A 21,853-nucleotide genomic window follows, 5' to 3' on the forward strand; every position below is an offset into this window, starting at 1 on the left:
CAAAGTTTGGATGTGATGAATCTTAAAACCTCATTGGTGGATGCATGTACATCATTGCATATAAATTATGTATAAGAATATACTTTTAACATCCAAATTATGGATTGGCCATGACTTTGATGATGCAAGCCTTAATAAGATATAGAAAAGGGTTAACTTGACAACTAGGATAAAGGTTTCGTCGTACTCAAGTCTCAATTGTCTGTAATAGTCATCAGTAATAAGGCAATTTTTATAAGCAACCAACAGATTGTTAGTATTCATTTTGTGTTGAAAATATATATAGAGAGGATAACATTCATATATACTGGTACAGAACCTATTTAATACGGTGGTAGCATAAAACCGCATCATTAAAGTGTTTTCGCATTAATATATTAAGAAATCGCATCATCTAACATATTTTTTTGAGAAAGCTTCTATAAAACCGCATTAAAAGCCATTTATTAGTGCATTTACTTCAAAAGCGTATTATTAAACATTCAGTTCCCTATTCCCTCCTAATATTTGGTTCTTGGCGGTGCTTACTTTCAATTTTTTCATTTTCGGCGCCATGCATTTCCTACCAATATCTAGTTCTTCATCCCTCACCCAAACCGTAGATGACACAACAGATGTCGTCGACTTCCACCTCCTGCTTCGGTACAAAATCTGAAAACCCTAGCTTTTGATTTTTTCTGATTTTCTATTAATAAATAGTTAAATGTTTTGATTTTTCGTGTCTTCGCTGATTTCGCTTTGGTTCGTCCTATGCACGCCTCAAAGACCCTTCCCCTGTATGCTTTCTTCTCTAGCCAGTGTATTACCCCGACAATCTCATCGATTTCTACCCACCCGCAGTAAGGTAGCCTCCACGCCGGCACAACAACCCCTTCGAACGGCGTAATTTCATCAAGTGTAAAATTTCTGATTTTAAGCGGTTTAAAGAATGGTAAGTAATAAAAAGCCTCTCCTTCTGTCTTTTAATTCTCTACATGTAGCGTATGATTGTGTGAATGTGATTGTTTCGTACGACCTAATTGATTTGTTTTGGTGGAAACTGAAACATGTATAAATAAGATAGGGTATTAGGAACTTGGGGTTTATCCATTGCACTCTACTTGTTTGTTTAAATGCCTAAGTCATCTCCGAACAACAACAAGCAGTTAACCTTTCTTAGCTGTGGCCTTTTACATCCCTTGATGCCTGTTTTTTCAATAAAACAGCTTCCCATTTTATATAGGGTACCACAAGATGTTGTGTCAACAGGTGGGCAAATGTTTTGTTTGTACAGCTTTGATGCATATGTGAAGAGGATCTATTGCTTGATAGGATGCTAAAGAGAAAGTGATAAAATATATATATATATATATATATATATATATATATATATATATATATATATATATATATATATATATATTTATATATATATAACGTTCTTATTCCTGCCATAGATATGATGTTTTAATCCTTAAGGTTTACATTTGAGTTACCTTATTAGGTTTTATTTGTTTAACATTTATAAAGTTAAAATCTAGTTTACAAACGCCAGTCAATCAAGGTTTTGGAAATCTAACAAATGTTTTTTAATGAGTTAATGATGTGTTGTATAGTCACTATATCCAATTGAAAATAGATACAATGATGAACACGTTAGAAAAGAAGCAATAATAGCTCTAAAAACTTGTATTCAAGAAAATCATTTGGCTACAGATTTACTACTTTTGATGATGATAAGGAGGGCAATTTGTGTCTTTTAACCAGACAAGTGATTGGGATAATATTTTGTGTCCAAGCTCTCTACCTTCGGTTTGTGTCTAATCTCTCAACCATTGTTCTTATGATAGAGAATAATTTTTTCCTATATGTTTCACATAGGGATGTAAGCCGTTCTGAAATCGGACCGTCGATTCCGGTTTGGTTTCGTTTCACAAATGTTTGTTATACCATGATAATACAAATTAATTCCATGAATTTTCATGCTTGGTTTCGTGTTCTTTTTACATGCTTAATGCTCAGCAGCTAGAATCAAGTTGAATTAAATTTACCTAATTGAAACAAGACTACAACAATTGAAAGGAGCTAGGGCTCAAATTATTATATATTTCTCTGTTTTCTAACATTAAATCTTATAAAATTTATGGGTTGATTTTAGTAATTTTGTTTTAGTATTGTAATTTAAGGGGGTTTTATCTATGGTGGAAAAAACTTTTTAGATGCTGCAATTGTTTATCTTAGAAATGCTGCAATACTTTTTTGGTGCGGTTTTTTTTTTTAATTTAAAGGGGCAGTTGTATGATTTAATGAGGCGGTTGTAATCTTCAGGTATGGAAAACCCCATTGGTTTTTTAGTGTGGTTTCCTCATTTTTTTGGTGTGGTTTTAGAACCGCCCTATTAAATATGGGTGTTTTTTGATGCGATATTTTTTTGGTGCGGTTCAATACCCGCATCATTTAATCATTTTAACGGCATCAAAAAAAGCTTTATGTACTAGTGATATATGGTGTTTGAGGTATCCATATCTATGAGTTATTTAAAATAAGAGCATTAAACTCGTTGGGACATGTCACTTTTTCAATTTAGATCAACTAAGACCTCTTTAGGTTATGGGGTAAAGGAGCAGATGAGTCGTTAAGGTTGAATGGAAATTTTGGGTTAGAGATAACAACATGCCAAGTGTGTGTATGGATTGGTCCATATTTAACGTATTATGAGAGTGTTCGAGATTTCATTTTGAAGTTAAAAATGACTCTTACTCAAAATGACTTATTGACTTATGAATGTGGGAAAAAATAAATTTTAAAAAGTATTTAGATTTGTTTTTTAGTGGAAAAAATCAAAAAGTCAATAAGTTAAAAAATGTTTGACTAACTTATTAACTTTTGCTTGTTTTCTATTCTTATAAGTCGTAAGTCATTCCAAAAAGTCACAAATTGAAACTTCTTCAAAGCTCTTTTCCAAAGATAAACCAAAAGTTGTTTTAAAAGTTCTTCTTAGGTATCCAAAACATTTTTTTTAACTTATTGACTTTTCAAAAAGTCAATAAGATAAAAAAGGGTTTTGAGATGAAATCCTACACACCCTATACATATAAAGCAAATTTTTTTTTTGAATATTTCTAATAAAAAATATTAATTTTATAAATAACATGATAATTTTAATAAGTTAAATGTATATGTTTTTTTTATAAAATTAAGATATATATATATATATATATATATATATATATATATATATATATATATATATATATATATATTTGATATCACACAAATAAAATTAGAAGATATTTTAGTTATAGGGTAAATTTTATTTTAAACAATATTAAAATTTTAAATAACAAATGATGATGTTTAACGTTCAAAATAAAAGTAACAACCTCAAGGATATCAATATAAAATGACATTATCTTGATTATGTGCTCACTTGATCCTTTATGCAACGTCACAACAACATTTGGAATTAGGTTGTCTATACGGATCTCAATTTATTCCTCAACATCATTGTTGTTGGATATCAGTATGACATGTTCTTGTCACAGAAAAAGTATGCCATAATGACACTAAAAAGCGCTAATATGTTAAATCTCAAACTTGCTTGCATGTCGGCTGACATCTTAGCCAACTCGATACATCCAACCTTGTTGTCTTAGATTACTCCTTTTGCTATAACCGAGTTTTAGCATTGTAGTCCCTTACTTTCATTAGGTCCGATATCATCTATGCAGTTCAATAGATGTGCCTTCATATACATTATCCTTAATAGCCTCAATTCATAAAACTTAAGAGAATCATACGCTACGTATGAAGTACCACTACCTATTAGTTGTAAAAATTTCCTCTTCTGCTCGTAGAATCACAGCCTACTCCGATGTGGAGTGGGTTTGTTGTGCAAACACAAAACAATCAACATTTAGGTATTATGTGTTCCTTAGAAACAAGTTTCTATTATGGTCTATGAAATGAAAGAGCACCATTTCTTGGTCCAATGGTGTTGCCAACATTGTCATTGAAATGTGTTGGATTCATAATCTTCTTCATGAGGTTTACAAACCATCTAACGACACCACCATTGTCTATCATGGTAATGTTCGAGCATTCTACTTAACTAACAACTTGGTTCATCATCACAGAACTAAGCATATCAAGATAGATTTTTACTTTGCTCTTGAAAAGTTTCCTTTGAACAAATCAGAGTGTTACATGTTCCGTCTTTATCTCAATAGGAAAATGTCTTCACAAAGAGCATGTAGTCCACCTTATTCCTTGATTCTCGGTCCATCTTAAACTTTCGGCACATACGCCCCATTCAAACTATGAAGGGTGAGGATAGAGGTTAGTATATACTTACTATTAATTTCATTTAGATTATATATGTATTCAACGCATAATGTATAGCCTGGTACTCGACATATAAACCATTAAGTTTTTTTAAAATACGATTTTACCCTAACATCGTTTTTTATAGGTTTTATAGATAAAAAATCATATTTTTGGCGGAAAACATAGAACCCTAAGTTCGCATACACCCTAAAGGATCTATGTTCTCACTATGATATTCAAACAACAATTTGAATTCAAGAACCCTAAAGTACATTGTTATTTTTAATTTAAGAGAAGAAATAAGAGAAAACATACATTTTAGTTTATTATTGTAAATAAACTAGAATTCCTTCTTTGTAGAACTTCAAAAAGCCAACACTAAAAATCTTGTGCTTCTAATGGCTCACACCCAAACCCTAGCAATTAGAGGCTAAAGAGGAAAGAAGGAAAGGGAAAGGATTTTCATAATTTCTCTTGGAATTATGAGTGCCCATAATATGAACCTCAAAGGGGGTTTATATAGTTGAGTAGATGGGCTTGGACAAGGCAGGTTTTTTCGGACAGATCTTATCCCTTTTGCTTTACCCCTAGTTTCCTTAAAGCCCAAGAAAAGCTCTAGAAACAATCTAGAATCCGTCCAACCCTCTTGGGAGGTTCTAGAATTAGTCAATGCTCAATTTTTTTATACATTGTAACATTTAGTCCTTTTACTTTTAATTATTCTGATTAATCTCAAAATTAATTCCAATTAATTTCTGATTATTTTTAATTAAAAAACATATATATATATATATATATATATATATATATATATATATATATATATATATATATATATATGTTTAGGTTCTATGGAAAACAAAAAAAACCCTAAATAGAACTCTAAAAATCATAGAAATGCATAAAAAAAATACTTAGAGATCACAAATTTTTTTTTAAATTTTTTTATAAAAAATCGTAGGTTTTTGTTAAAATTCGCTGAAAAAAAAAATAAAAAATAAAAATTATTTTTTGTAAAAAAAAAGTTTTTTTTTTCAAAATTTTTTTTCACCGATTTTGTATAAAAAGCTGCGATTTTTTCAAAAAAAAAAGTTTTGTGATCTGTAAGTACCTTTTTTTATGCATTTTTATGATTTTTAGGGTTTTTTATTTTGTTTTCCAAATAACCCTTCCCTATATATATATATATATATATATATATATATATATATATATATATATAGGGCTAGTTTATAATGTGGATGAATAACTATAGTGTGGACGTGTGAATAATGCTATTTTATGAAAATTATTAAGAGAATATGTTGTTTAATAATGTGAATATGTTCAGTCTCACAAAACTATTATTATTTTAATGGATTCTCACCAATTCTAATTCATTTTGTTCTCATTCATCATTTTTTATTTTTTTTAATTCATATAGAATACGACTCAATAAACATCCTGATAACATTATGACAGAATGAGAATAATTAAAAAAAATTATATAATAACCTTATAGACGATTTAATTAGTGAAAATGCTTAATAATTAAAGTAATTATATAAGATTGAACGTATTCGTATTATCAAACAACATATTTTCTTTTTAATTCTCACAGAATAGTATTATCCATACGTTCACACAATAGATGTCAATCCACATTTAAACCTAGCTTTCTCTCTCTCTCTCTCTCTCTCTCTCTCTCTCTATATATATATATATATATATATATATATATATATATATATATATATATATAGCATTCCAGTCTCTTACTAGGTTTTTACTAATAATTTTAGTTTATAATAATTTAGTTAATGGCTTAGAAGACTAATTCATCAATCTCCCACTTGGATAAGCCTATAACTAAATTACAACATCCAAGTTAAATAACAAAGTGTGCTTTTCTAAGTAACTGTCGAACTTTGATCTAAATAGACATTCGTCCTTAAATAAGTGATCAAATATTCCTCTGTTCTATTAGATATCATACAAACATGACATATATGGGTTAGAATCAATCTCATTGTCCAAGTTTTTTTTTTCCCGATTTATGATTTGTGACAACATAAGACTTCAAATTGAACACATCAATTGAGTCCTGGTTAGACCCAAGACTATAAGTCAGCATGAAATCACCAAGGGGTTCAAAGATATCGCTTTTCCCATTAAGGTAAAATGAACGAATAAGATTTGACGTATATGTTTGTATCCTTACTCAGAAAATCATACATGACACTACGGTTTATAACATCATGTTACTGATGAGTTTTCACAATACCAATAAACAACCGTCTTGTAATTATCTTATTTCGTGAAAGTTTTAATCTTTGTGAGAATATATATAATTTTTTGTTTTTCTTTAATTAATTTCTGGTTTTAGGATGTAACATTTTGTGTAATTTTTTTTTATTTTAGGTTGTGAGAATGATAATTCTTGTATTTTTAACAACTGAAAATTAAAATTTTAAATCTTAATTATAATGTTTGTTCTGTTTCTTTGTCATCTCATTCCATTATATCCAAAACAGCCCTAATTTTCTATTGTACTGTTTAACAAGTGAAAAATGGAAACCTCTATTAGGAGATGCACCAAATTATTTAAGAGAATCTATAGGTAGAAAAACATAGTTCCATATTTTATTTTTAAATGATATCCATTTTTTTAACATCTTTTGCTCGTGTACCAACGTTATGAACTTTTATTTTGGAATGCAATCTATTTGCCATATAACCACCATTTGTTGGCACAATTCAATTAAAAACTATAACCCTACCAACTCATACGAAGTATAGGTCTCGTCACTAGTTAACAATTAATTTCAAGATTATATATTTTAATCAGTTTTACAACACATTATATCTAAGAATTGTTGTGGATTGATTATATGATTAGGTGCTTTGACATTCTTGTAGCCACACCTTTGCATGCGCTGGGCTTTCTGTTGCATAGAATTTGGTTGGTGCACCTTACTCTTTTCTCTAATTTCAAATACTTCATTTTCGATAAATCACTAGGCATTTTCAAATTTCAAGGACTATTTCGAAGTTAATATTTATATCATTTTTCAAAGTCTCCGCTACATAAAAAATTTAAATACAATTAAAGTTTGCAGGTTCATCTTATGATCTTAAGTTCATAGTAAACCAGTAACCATAAATACACTGCAACAAATCAACGCATTAGCGGCGACATACTATTATGTCGCCGCTAAAAGCCTTTGTCGGGGCTAATTGTGTCGTCGCTAATGTCTTGTTGCCCGAATCCGCGTTATCCCCTTCTGGTAAACTTTAGCCGTCCGATCGAGTATATAATCTAACGGTTGGGGCCTCGTTTTCGCACAAAAGCAATACTGGCGACAATTTATCGCCGCTAAAGCTCGAAAAAAAAGACACGGCATAAGTTCCCTCGTTAGTTGTCGCCGCTATTGACTTTTGTCGCCGCTAAAGGCTAATTGTCACCGCTAAAGGTCGACGCAAATAACAACCCCTTTCTGCTTTCACAACTTTCATTTGTCTGTGTTTTTATCCATTCTCTTCAAAGATTTTTGCTCAATCGAGTTTCCCAGAGGCTAGAGGACATACCGAAGACACCTATAGACCACTGGAAACTCCCCACTTCCACATCTCCGATGATTTAACTGTGACGTTAATTCCGACACTGTTGTTGTCGATTTCCTCTGTGGTTTGTGTTTTCGTTCCTCATTTCTTCTTTTCCTTCTCTTTTAATGTTGATTTCTACTTGTATTTGTGATTAGTTGCACAAAATTGTTTCATCATAGATTTGTCTCCACTATGACTGAGGCTATTGTCGTGTTTCCGGCAACCGTATGTTCCCTCTTCCCTCCTTTCTCTTTCTCTTCTGACCAGATTTCCAGACCTAATTATTTTTTTTGTTGGTTTTTGTTGTCTTAAGTTACACCACCACCACCACGCACTGTTGCAACATCGAAGACTACCACCACCAATTGAAAGAGAGCAAAATTTTGGGAACCACAGGTGCATTTTTTGTAATTTGTTATATATGTGTGTATTTTGTGTGTGTGTGTGTGTATATATATATATATATATATATATATATATGTGTGTGTGTGTGTGTGTATGTGTGTGTGTATTTCATATATGTGTGTGAAAATTGTGTGTATTTCATATATGTGCATGTATAAAATGTAAAGGTATATGTCTATAATGTATGTATGTATTTATATGCAATTTGGATTGTGTTGATGTTTCTTTATGTGTATAAAAAGTATGCATATATGTGTATAATGTATGTATGTGTGTATTTATATGCAATTTAGAGTGTGTTGATGGTTATTTTATGTGTATAAAAAGTATGTATATATGTGTATATTGTATGTATGTGTGTATTTGTATGCAATTTGGAGTGTATTTGTATGCAATGTGTAAACTACGATGTCATAATGGAAAAAAGAAACAGAAAACAAGTAGGATGTTATTATTGAAAATGTTATTTAAAGTAAATTACTATGATAGTTCGTATGTAATGTGTATTTGTAGAAGGTTAATGTAGTTAGTTGGTTTGTTAATTTGATAGTTTGTTAATATATAGATAAATTGGTAATAGGTGGTTTTTCTTATCATTTGGTAGTTTTTAGTTTGGTTTAAGTTAATAGGTTAAATTAGAAGTTTATATGTTGTTATTTACTATGTAGTTGGTGAATCTTCTATCAATTTCCAACAATTCGAAGAATACTATGGAACTTATAGGAGGGAATGAGGGTGGCGGTGATGACGACACGTCGTATTAGTTTTATCTTTTATTAGAGATTGTAGTACAACAAAAATTTATAAGAATTTTGTTATTTATTTTGGTGTATGTATGGTATTATATAACTTGAATGTTATGTAATCGTTTTTCTGCATTTAACGTTATTATGTATCGGTTTTTTGACAACCGGAAATGGTTGCTTTTAAAAAAAAAATTAGAAAAGCCAATAGCGGCGACATAGATCATCAGCGGCGACATTATCATTAGCGGCGACACGTATCATTAGCGGCGACATTATCATTAGCGGCGACACGTATCATTAGCGGCGACTTTTTGAGCAATAGCGGCGACGTGTCGCCGGTAAAGGTATTAGCGGCGACTTTCGTGAGCAATAGCGACAATTTTTGTCGCCGCTAATGCCCTTTTTTCTTGTAGTGATAAGATAATATCGACCGGACACAAATTGAAAACTATTGGATAATACATATAGAATATGATTTATGGTGTAATATTTTTCATGTACTATAACAGTTGAAAAAAATATAAGAAATCAAATATACTCTTATATTTGATTCTTACTTTATCTCCTATAATATTAAATGTTAATATATGTTACATTTAATAATTTATTAATGAAATTGATAATATTTGAATCACATGTTACATTTAATTTGGATATGAGGATATTGTAGAAGTATATTTAATTTCTCCAAAAAAAAACATACTCAAATCATAAGCTTCTACATAAATTTTAATGTCATTTAAGACGTACGAACCAAATTGTAACTAAAACAGAAAGCTCGGCACATATTTAGATCCGTAACAAAATTCAATTTAAACAAGTTTAACTATTGAATTATAAAAAAAATAAAAAAATAAAAAAAAATAAAAAAATAAAAACTATTTATTATTTCATTTACGTCACAAACTGTTAACGATTTTATGTTGTATTGTAAACATTACATGCATGTTGTATTGTAGAATATAAGTGCCACATTGCAAGAAGTTAGCAGCCAGCTTTATACCAAAATTGTTTCTGGTTTACTCAAATCAGCTACAAATTTCAGTCATCCCTTTCACTTAGGCTTTGCGGCATCTACGGCTAGCACTATAAATTATAAAACGCATACACAACCCCCACCTTTTTTTTTTTTTTTTTTTTTTTTTTTTTTTTTTTTTTTTTTTTTCTGTTTCTTCACAATGTGGTGGAGGTGGCCCTCCCCCCCCCCTACCACACACACACACACACGCACACACACATGGATCGTGGTCTGAGATGGTGCTGCAGTGGTGGAGATTGGGTGTGTGAGGTGGAAAGTAGCGGGTATACCTCACAACCTTATGTTCTGTAGTAGGTTCAGGTCCCTTAAAACTCACACTCACACAGTCACACACAGTAAAAAACTCACGAATGTAGATAGTGTACATACTGCTTGAACCACTATCATATGGATCTTACAATTTACATTAAATGAGAAACAAATTAACAAACTAGCTACTAAGGTTAATGGGAGTGGAGTCACTAAAGGGCCTCGCTAGGAACAACACCGCCCCCTAGCTCTCGCTAGGGACTGGATAAGATACACTCGTCATCAGCTGAGAGAGAGACATTATTGTCGATATCTACCTCCTTCTTATGGTACCCTGTCTTAATGAGATCCTCAAAGTCTATTGTTGCTACTGTTGTTATATACTATACTTAACAGAGCGTTGTTTAAGAGGATTAGGTGTTTCCATAAACACTTAAGCTTAGACGGAAGGAGCGAGAGGTAACCTAGCAACTAGTTTAGACCATATCTTACTAGTAGGCATCATGTCCTCAAGGATATCAGGGAGGCTTACTAAGGTGACACTAGAGCGGGAAGACATTCTAGTTGGAGCTGAAGTTGTTGCACTCGGAGAAGTACAAGAGACTCTTGTAAACCCTACTTCTAGTTGTTGGCACGACTAGGGTCCAGGTAGAGGTAGGTGTAGGGTAAGAGGTCTAGGAGTCATCATAGCACATGTACGAGCAAAATTGGTATAACTAAGCTCTAACTCTAAACGAGGTCGTGGTCCGGGTTGAGATTGCGTACAAGTTCCTACAACAAATATGGTTACTCAAGAATAATCAATTGATGAGATTGCTCAGGATCTGCAAGCTACATTGTAGAATCTAAATGTTCTGGACCGAGATGCACTATAGAATGTGAAAGGTGGTAACATGGTTGATGAAGAGGAAGGCTTTGGATATAGTATCTCAGTTCCAATTTCTGACCCTAGTGTTGCACTAAGCATTATGTAAACGACAAATGATGAGGTAATTGTTACAAGACGTTCATGACTTGTAAAACACAAACGTGTCATGGGGACGTTGATCCTATCGTATCATCAATGTGGATCACGGAGATAGAGGAAACATTAGATACTAGTAAGTGTGGAAATAAGGACAATATGGTTTATGTCGTGACAATGTTTAAAAATGAGGCTTTATACTGATGGGGAGGGTAAAACCAATTAGGGTGTCGGATACAACCAATATGATGTCATGGGATGAGTTTGCAAGAATCGTTAGAGAGATGTTTTGTCCTCGAACGGCGATCAAGAAGTTAGAGGAAGAATTCTTGAGACTGGAACAAGGAAATGTGACAGTGAGATACTATACTAGCACCAATAAGGATGAAAGAATTTATTTAGCAGTTGGAGGATTTGCTTGATAATGTTTTTATCCGACATACTACATCACCATGGGGTGCACTAGTAGTGCTCGTCACGAAAAAAGAGGGGGCGATATATATACGCATGGATTACCAAAAGTCAAAGAAGGTGTAAGATCGTTACGTATTTTGGAAGATTAACGTTGTCACTTATTGACTAAGTTGTATGTAAGGAAGGAACCAAGTAAGATTTATTTGATGAGGATTGATGTAACCTTCGGTGTATTGGGTGGACTGAAGAGGATTCAGAAGAATCCTAGGTAGAGGAGAAGTGGGAAATTTTTTAGAATTGTTTTCCTAATATATGATGACACGTTTAATGAGGACATTGGTGTATGATAGTCGGGAACATAACGCGTGTGGTGTGACCGGCGGGAGATAGGAAATTGAGACGTTACTCATTTCCTTGGATATTTAAATGCTTGAGCACAACGAACATGTTGTGCAAAGTGGGAAGGGAAGCGGACCATTGGTTCTTTCTCTGGATATATAAAATGCTCCCTTAAACTGTGTCATCGGGTGAAATATACGTGACTGAAAAGTTAGTTAAGTTTTACATTGATAAAATGGTTCAGTTGTCTATTTATAACCAGAACATTAATTTTATATCATCATTTTGGAAGAGTTTACAACGAGAAATGGATTATCTATTCATGAAGTTAATGAATGTGGAGATATAACTCAGAAAGTACAATGAAAGTAACGACATAGGGAAACGTATGAGATAATAAGACCAAATACCCTTATTTGTTTTTTTAGTTCAAATTCCGAGGACAGAATTTTTCGAAGGGGGGGAAGTTTGTGATAACTCAAACTAAAAAAAATGTATATATATATAATTTGACTATATTATTTAAATAATATAATGGTGATTAAGTAGGAGTAAATAGAGATATTATGGAATTTTAATTCCAAAACTCATCACTTTGATTAGTGTCATGAATTTGGACTTTTGGGTTAACAAGAAATGTTACAAACTTGGGCATTATAAAAGGCATGGGAAATAGAGTGTAATGCCGACAAAAAAGTGCAAGAAAGGTTGGGGAAACAAAAGAAAAATCGGGGTTTGAAGTTCGTGAAGGTTTTCAAAGCTATTTTAGAAATTAAGGTATGTCTCTTCGATTTGAGTTTGATTAAGTTGTTTGAGTAGGTTTATAGGATTTGAGTATGTATTTTGGTTCAATCCTATGTCTCTTTTCGGCCAAGGAATAATCGAATTTGGTGAAAAACAAATGTTATGTTTTGGTAAAAGAAATGGTGAATTTAAACTTGGTTTATAATAAGTTATTCAAGATTTAGTATATGAATATGTTAGTATTAAATAGAGATGATTAACGGTGGTTTTATAAATTTTATTTGACAACAGTTTTTAAGTTTTACTATGATAAAATGGTCGAAAACGTTTTTATTGTTCGGGTAAAGAAGAAAAGAATATGGATCTTTTGAAACGGTTTTCTTGATGTTTCAAATGATAAAAATGATATTTACATAAATGGTCCCACTATTGTTGATAAGTTGGCAATTTTAATTTTCACAAACAGGTAACAACTGTGTTACTTGTGTATCATAACAAAAGATATAAAAATAGCCCTTCCAGTTTTTATAATTTGATAATTTTTAGTTTTGTACACCATCACATAAATGGTTGTTATTTTAAATTTGCTACTTTATATTGATGTTAATATTACTTATTGTTATTATTCAAACTAAGTCTTTGTTTTAAGGTTTTGTTATTTTAACTTGTGAGTATTAAATATTTTATGGGTAAAACCTCATTAAATGGGAATGACATGAAAAGAAAATGAAGAAAAAGATAATAATATTTTTATTTAAGTTGTTACGCACAATTTAATTAATATGATGAAATAATTATTGGTTGGCCGAAGGAGACATATATGTGATGGAACCAAAACAAACACATAATATGTTTATAGGATTAAGCCTTAGAAAATAAATGTTGGTTAAACGTAGGGTGCATGTCTGCGAGTAGCGTGACGACATCCGGTTAAAACTAACGCCATCAAGGTGAGTTTTTCGTGTTCTGTGGTTGTTCGCACATAAATGTTTGTCATGCGTTTATTATGTGGTTTTTATTTATTTATTGACAGTATGTTTTATGATAACTATAGTTGCGTACAAATGTTATTTTAAGTCGTTTATCTTTTGTGCGCTTTTTTGGGTGACATGTTTAGTGGGAATGGGTGGGTGTTTAATCGCCGTGAGCATGACGGATGTGTGTGATCGGCGGGGATGGGAATTGAGAATCATACTCATTTCCTTAAATATTTAAAATAATTGAGTACAATGGATGATTAGATGTCTCAAGGAGAAGGGAAATGAACCTTTGGTTCTTTTTCTGGATAATTAATCATTCCCCTAAATTATGACAATGCATGATATGTGTGTTGTATGATTTATTTAAACGATATGATAAAACCTTTTGTTTTTTTAATTGATGGACATATATGTGCAACACGAACTCACTAGGCCATAGTCTTACCCGTTTACAAACTTTAAATGTGCGCACCCCAGGATACTATTTAGCAAGTGGCAGTAAGAAGGCATGGAGAACGATTTTACATCAAGACGATAAAGGAGTTCCGCAAAGACGTAACACCCGAATTTCTTCAATTGAAGATTTTATTTTAATTTATTTTGCTTCCCCTATAGTTTAGTTTATACTTAAGTTTAGAATTGATCATGGGAGATGAGATGGGTTTTGAGCATTCTAACACTTCCTAAGTGTACATGCAACCCTAATAAACCTTGGATCTATGTTTGTCTAAGATACATGCAAATAATTATTTTTCCAAGGTTCATATCCTAACTAGCATGACATGGGGAACTTGAATCAAATAAAGCTAGTAGAAACACTTACCTTGTAGTTGTAGTTGATTCCTTGGAGTTTTAGAGCCTAGCACCAATAGTGTGGATGCCTCAAATGGAAATCACAAATCACCACAAACTTGGAACTTTGAGAGAATAGTCACTACTATCTTGAAATCGGCCCTCACCTCAACAAGTGCCAACTAGTATGATTTCAAGAACCAAAGCCTCCTTTATATAGTGTGATGGATTAGGGTTACATCCATGTAAACCCTAATACCCATGTCTCTTCATTTCCATGAGATCCATGGGTTAAAGCTCCATGGAGTATCCATGGACTTTCCCATGCAAGCCTAGCCCATTCCAAATAAGCATTAGCCCACACTATATAAATATAGAAGCCCATATTTAATTAGTAATATCTTTGATCTCTAAATTAATCCTAGATTAATTATAGATCAATACTAATTAAATAATATGATCTTATATTAATATATTAGAACTTATAATATATTAATAAATCATAACCTGTACTATTCTCAAATATTATCCATAAATTGTTCGGATGAAGTGCAACCCAAATGGACCATGCCGGTTCGGGTCAAGTACATACCAAATATAGTTATGGACTTAGACACTATATCCAACAGTCTCCCACTTGGATAAGTCTAATAACTATAGTTGCAAGTATGACTTCAGGAACTGATCAGCAATCGTAGCTCTTTAAACTCTGTTGAACTAGAATGCGCCATTTAGATAAGTGATCATATAATCCTCTGTTCTAGATATCAACCGGACAAATACATGGAACAATGTCTTGCTTATTGTCCAGCAGTTTGTTTCCCGATTTCCGATTTGTTTGACAAAGAACTTAATTGAACACATCAACTTAGTTCTGACCGGGCCCGGTACATAGGTCAAAACACAATCATCGAGGGGCCCAGATATCAGCTTCTAATCCAAGAAGGAACAGATAAACTTCGACTCATATGTTTGTTGTACCACTCATTGAATTATACACAAAGGCACGTTTTATAACATCGAGTTACCAATGCGTTTTCGTACAATCAATGCATAATCAACTCGTAAGTAACAAATCATGTCTCTAGGTTTGAAGACTTATATGATATTACCGTCTCATGATCACTCGAGATAAAATTCCATGAAGTGATTCCAGTGAGCGTGGGTTGAGTCCAATGCTCAGAACTTATGAGCACTCATGATTGTTGTAGCCATGTCCAACTCCTTAGACCTCTGCAACCAATCATGACAGTCTTGATTCATACCTACTTCCGACATATGACCGACTGTGGAGGTTTGAATAATATGATCTACCAAACATAATTATTTTGGAAGTCAAAACATGCAAAAGAAATACAGTAAACAATTGACAAGAGATAGCAACACTTTACTCATAAATAAAACACTTTTTATTCATCATCTAATGTCTATTACACTTTACAAATTTCATAATTTATCTAACTACTAAAACTCATATCATCCTTCAGCCCTATGCTCCGAGCATGCTGGAGATGCTTAACCCTACTCAGTCCCTTCGTGAGGGGATCTGCTGGGTTCTCATCCGATTATACCCTCTTAGCCACGAGAACTCCTTCTTCTATTCGATGTCTAATGAAGTGATATTTTCTGTCAATGTGTCTAGATCTCCCATGATCTCTTGGTTCCTTGGCTAAGGCAACCGCACTATTGCTGTCACAGAAAATATCCATTGGCTCTTTTATAGCTGGTACAACTCCAAGGTCTCCGATGAAGTTCATTAGCCATATAGCCTCCTTTGCTGCCTCGCTTGCTGCTATATACTCTGATTCACAAGTGGAATCAGTCACTGTCTCCTGCTTAGAACTCTTTCAAGTGATTGCTCCTCCGTTTAAGGTAAAGACCCAGCCCGACTGAGAGCGGAAAATATCCCTATCAGTCTGGAAGCTAGCATCACTATACCCTACAACTCTCAAGTCATCACTCCCACCGAAGGTAAGGACCCACTCCTTAGTCCTTCGTAGGTACTTGAGGATATTCATTACCGCAGTCCAGTGTTCCTTGCCAGGGTTCCCCTGATACCTGCTAACCATGCTCAAAGCAAAGGCTACATCAGGTCGAGTACACGTCATAGCATACATGATCGATCCTACAACTGAAGCATAAGGAAGTCGACTCATTTCTGCTATCTCAGCCTCAGTACTAGGGCTTTGTGTCTTACTCAATCTGGCGTTACTCTGAATGGGTAACTCACTTTTCTTGGAGTTATGCATGTTGAATCTTTTCAACACTTTGTCCAAGTAGGTACTTTGACTAAGTCCAATTAGTCTTTTACTCCGGTCTCTCAAGATCCTTATCCCTAGAATATACGCAGCTTCTCCTAGGTCCTTCATAGAGAAACACTTCCCAAGCCAGGACTTAACTTCCTGCAAAGTTGGGATGTCATTTCCTATGAGTAGTATGTCATCCACATACAATACCAAGAAGCTGACTATACTCCCACTAGCCTTGACATAAACACAAGATTCATCTTCACTCCTAGAAAAGCCAAATTCCCTGACCTTTTCATCAAAGCAAAGATTCCATCTGCGAGGTGCTTGCTTCAATCCATAAATGGATTTCTCAAGCTTACACACTCTATTAGGGTACTCGTTGCTGACAAAACCCTCTGGATGACTCATGTAAACATCTTCAGCCAACTTTCCATTAAGGAAAGCGGTTTTGACATCCATTTTCCATATTTCATAGTCATGAAATGCAGCTATGGCTAACAGAACCCGAATAGACTTAATCTTGGCTACTGGAGAAAAGGTCTCATCATAGTCCACTCCAAGAATTTGAGAGAAGCCCTTTGCAACCAGTCTAGCCTTATAAGTGTGTACTTTACCATCCATGTCGGTCTTCTTCTTGAAGACCCATTTGCACCCTACAGTCTTATGACCTGGTACATTCTCAACCAAGTTCCAAACTTGATTGTCATACATGGATTGTATCTCGCTATCCATAGCCTCTTTCCATTTCACAGACTCGGGGCTGCCATGGCTTCCGCGTAATTGTTAGGTTCATCCAGACCTACTAGTGTCTCATCACTAATAAGTGTCTCACCTTCCGCAGTAATATGAAAACCATAGTAGTGCTCAGGTGCATTCCTAACTCTCGTGGAACATCTCAGAGGTACAGACTCGTCAATTGGCTCAACAGGAGTTTCCTCCTCAAGTTGAGGGCTAGGTTTTGAAGTTCCTTCACCACTTGACTCTTGAAGTTCTTCAAGGTCAATTTGCCTCCCACTGTCTCCTTGGCTTATAAATTCTCTCTCACGAAAGACTCATCTTCTTGCTACAAAGACCACATTATCACTAGGTCTGTAAAAGAGGTATCCAAAGGATCTTTGTGGGTAGCCGATGAAAATACACCTCTCGCTTCGGGGTTCTAGCTTATCATGAGACTCGCGCCTCACAAAAGCTTTGCAACCCCAAATCTTGATGTGGTCTAGGTTGGGTACTTTACCAGTCCACATCTCGTGAGGAGCTTTGGCAACTTTCTTTGTAGGGACTAGATTAAGGATATGGGCGGCAGTCTCTAAGGCATACCCCCAAAATGAGATTGGTAGCGAATCTCGACTCATCATGGAACGAACCATATCCGACAAGGTTCGTTTACGCCTCTCAGCTACACCATTCAACTGTGGTGTCCTGGGAGGTGTCAATTGTGAGACTATCCCACATTCCCTTAGATAGTCAAGGAACTCTGAACTAAGATACTCACCACCACGATCGGATCGAAGCATCTTAATGTTCCTGCCCAATTGATTCTCGACTTCCTGTTTAAATTCCTTAAACCTTTCGAAAGTCTATGACTTATGCTTGATTAAATAGACATATCCATATCTACTGTAATCATCAGTAAAAGTCAAATAATAACGATTAGCATCCCTTGTGGCATGTTTGAATGGTCCACACACATCCGTGTGTACTAGGTCCAACAAACCTTCACCCCTCTCACAAGAACCTGTGAAGGGTGACTTTATCATTTTTCCAAGTAAGCACGATTCGCAACTATCATCTGACTTTAGGTCAAATGATTCCAAGACTCCATCCTTTTGGAGTTGGCCTATGCGCTTCTTGCTTATATGTCCAAGTCGACAATGCCATAATGATGCTTTATCCAAGTTATTATTATTAATATAATCAATACACATCACATTATTTCCTAGGTTATCAACCACAGATACTGTTTCATACACGCCATCACAAGGTAATGCTTTAAAATAAAGAACATTATTAAAGAAAGCATCAATAGAACCAACTTCATTATTAAATGAAAAGGTAAAACCTTGTTTATACAATGCATGAAAGGAAATAATATTTCTTTCCATTTCTGGCGAATAACAACATTTATTCAAATCTAAACTAAACCCATTACTTAGCGACAAAGTATAAACTCCAATCTTGGTGATAGGTGTAACTTTCCTATTCCCCATGACTAAGTTTATTCTTCCTTGCTCCACATTCTCACTTCTTCTTAGTCCCTGCAAGTCACAACAAATATGAATACCACAACCGGTATCAAGGACCCAAGATTTAGAATGGGGTGAGTTATTAGAAATGATAGTGTAAATACCTGCATGGTTGTGTTTAACTTTCCCATCCTTTACATCTTGCTGGTACTTTGGGCAGTTCCGCTTCCAATGTGCTTTTTCATGGCAATAGAAGCATTCAGCCTCTTTTGGGTCAGAAGAAGGAGTGATGAAACCTTTCTTGGTTCCACTTGAAGAAGAGCCATCAAGGGTCCTAACCTTGGTACCCTTCGAAGAACTCTTTCTCTTCTTCCCTCGTCCTTTCCCGATTGCCAAGACAGGGGCGGAGTTTGTAGAAGTAGGAGTAGTAACAACTGCCTTACCCTTAAGACCATTTCCCGCGGTCTTTAAGAGTCCTTGAAGTTTGCTGAGTGTGACTTCTTCCTTGTTCATGTGGTATGTCATGCGGAATTGATCATAACATGAAGGTAAGGAGTGCAAAATGATATCTATTGCAAGCTCCTCGGGGAAGTTCACATTAAGCTTCAGCAAACGGTCCACAAATCTTTGCATTTTCTGCATGTGGGCCGTGATGGATTCACCATCCTTCATGCGAGTTGTTATCATGGAGGAGATGATTTCATACCTCTCTTGTCGAGCACTTTGATGGTATCTTTCCATCAAGTCTTGGTGCATCTCATAGGGGTAGAAATCTTCATAGGATTTTTAGAGATCCGCGGTCATTGTGGCCATCATGATGCATGCCACTTTGGCGGCATCTCTTTCATGTGCCCTAAACTCTGCGATCTCTTGAGGAGTAGAAACTGACTCATCAATCTCCTTAAGCTCCTTATCGAGGACATATTCCTTGTCCTCGTAGCGAGTAATCATTCTGATGTTTCTGATCCATTCATTAACGTTGGATCCATCAAAAGTGACTTTCCCACATAAGTTCATAAGGGTAAAGGAGCCATTGGGATTAGAGCCAGAAGCAGTAGTGTTTGCAGACATCTGAAAATGAAGAAAGAAGGTTTTAGTTTAGATATAAAGATAGTCTTTAATAAAACACCCAAATGTAGTATTAAGGCTAGGATCCAATCACAATATATTATAACTTAGAAGAGGTATGTCGTCGTCTAAGTAATAACATATTTGAAAGGTATGTGAATGACGATTCACCAATTTCCACCAAAAAACGAAATAGTAAATATTTAGTTTTTGATTTGGTACTTAGAAATTCCTAGATTCTTTTGAGATTCAATGAACTTTTCAAAGGCATGTTTCAATCTCGAGTGTGCCCTCCAAGTTTTGTGACTGGGATGCCGAGGATCACAAAACGAGGTGTGAAGTAACCATGCAAATTACTTGGTACCCTTAATAAATTACCCCTCAATCGATGTGCCGGTTAACCACACACGCTCAATCGATACTATGATAAATATCAAGTCACCCTTTACCTACCTTGTTAAGTCCAAGTTAGTGTGTCGTTTAACCACACACGCTCCACTAACGACTTAGACAAAGTGTAAAGTGTAATTTCATGGATTAGAACCTTATTCACATTTTTCCTAAAGTAACTAAGGTTGGGAATTTAATAAAACATTTAGTTACTTTATAATATTCATCATACTTTTAATGAGAATTTATAAGTCCTTGTCTTACCCGTTCGGCTAACGACCCTCCACCGGTCAAGCAAGCGGTGGGTGAGAGTGGACACCCATTAAGCTGCCATTTTATAGGCAACAACCTTATACCCACCTTATAGACCGGCTTCGTGAATGAGGCATACTAGCGGTAAGACGACTTTGTTCTTATACATATATACATAATTATTAAATCATAATAATATAAGTATAAGGGTTGAATTTTAGCTTTTAAAATTCAAAGGGTTGGAACTAAAGTTTTTTAGCATGACTTTACTTGTTCCAAAACTTGAGGGCAAGTTTTGTAAACTTTCAAAACTTTTCATTTCTTGTAACTTATGAGTTTATTAGAGTAATATAATGAAGACACTTCATTTTTTCTAACTCTTGTGTTCTTTTAATGGTTTTTAATTCAAGTGACTTTTGGTTTTCCATAACTTGAGGACAAGTTATGGACTCCATTAAAACACATTATGATCAAGAATTAAACTACCACATAGGTTACAAATAATTCCTATGATTATCTAAACATCATAAGATCAAGAACATGAACATGAACACTTTCATGAATAAAAACTACACTAAAAACTTTGTAATTTTGATATCTTATTGTTGTAAATGGATTAGCATGAACATTACACCATCTAAAACAAGTTTTCAGGTACCAAAACAGTTTAGGGTAATGTTCCTAGTCCATTTCCAGCAACTAAAGTCGAAAATATGCACTCTGTGGCTCCTACTCGCCGAGTGCATAAACCTACTCGGCGAGTAGGTTGAAGATTCACATGAACTCGGCGAGTCCCCCCATGGACTCGGCGAGTTCATCAGGCAGACAACAAGTTTTTCGACTTTTTCAACTATTTTGTATCAAGTATCACCCAAACAAACCTAGGCTCTGATACCACTGATGGGTTTTGAGGATTTTAACACTTCCTAAGTGTACATGCAACCCTAATAAACCTTGGATCTATGTTTGTCTAAGATACATGCAAATAATTATTTTTCCAAGGTTCATATCCTAACTAGCATGACATGGGGAACTTGAATCAAATTAAGCTAGTAGAAACACTTACCTTGTAGTTGTAGTTGATTCCTTGGAGTTTTAGAGCCTAGCACCAATAGTGTGGATGCCTCAAATGGAAATCACAAATCACCA

The 21,853-nt window shown here is 34.3% G+C and overlaps 1 long non-coding RNA gene across 1 annotated transcript; it reads left to right on the forward strand.

Moving 5' to 3' along the window:
• The first annotated feature begins 474 nt into the window (after positions 1–474).
• On the forward strand, positions 475–9,117 carry LOC145100325 (uncharacterized). The gene is made up of 5 exons (XR_013704968.1): positions 475–642; positions 766–931; positions 7,184–8,115; positions 8,204–8,286; positions 8,964–9,117. It is a non-coding gene; the product is annotated as an uncharacterized LOC145100325 (long non-coding RNA).
• The last annotated feature ends 12,736 nt before the right edge of the window (positions 9,118–21,853 follow it).

This window comes from Lactuca serriola, chromosome 4 (assembly GCF_051521515.1).
Source record: "Lactuca serriola cultivar US96UC23 chromosome 4, Lser_US96UC23_V15, whole genome shotgun sequence".
Taxonomy (NCBI): Eukaryota; Viridiplantae; Streptophyta; class Magnoliopsida; order Asterales; family Asteraceae; genus Lactuca; species Lactuca serriola.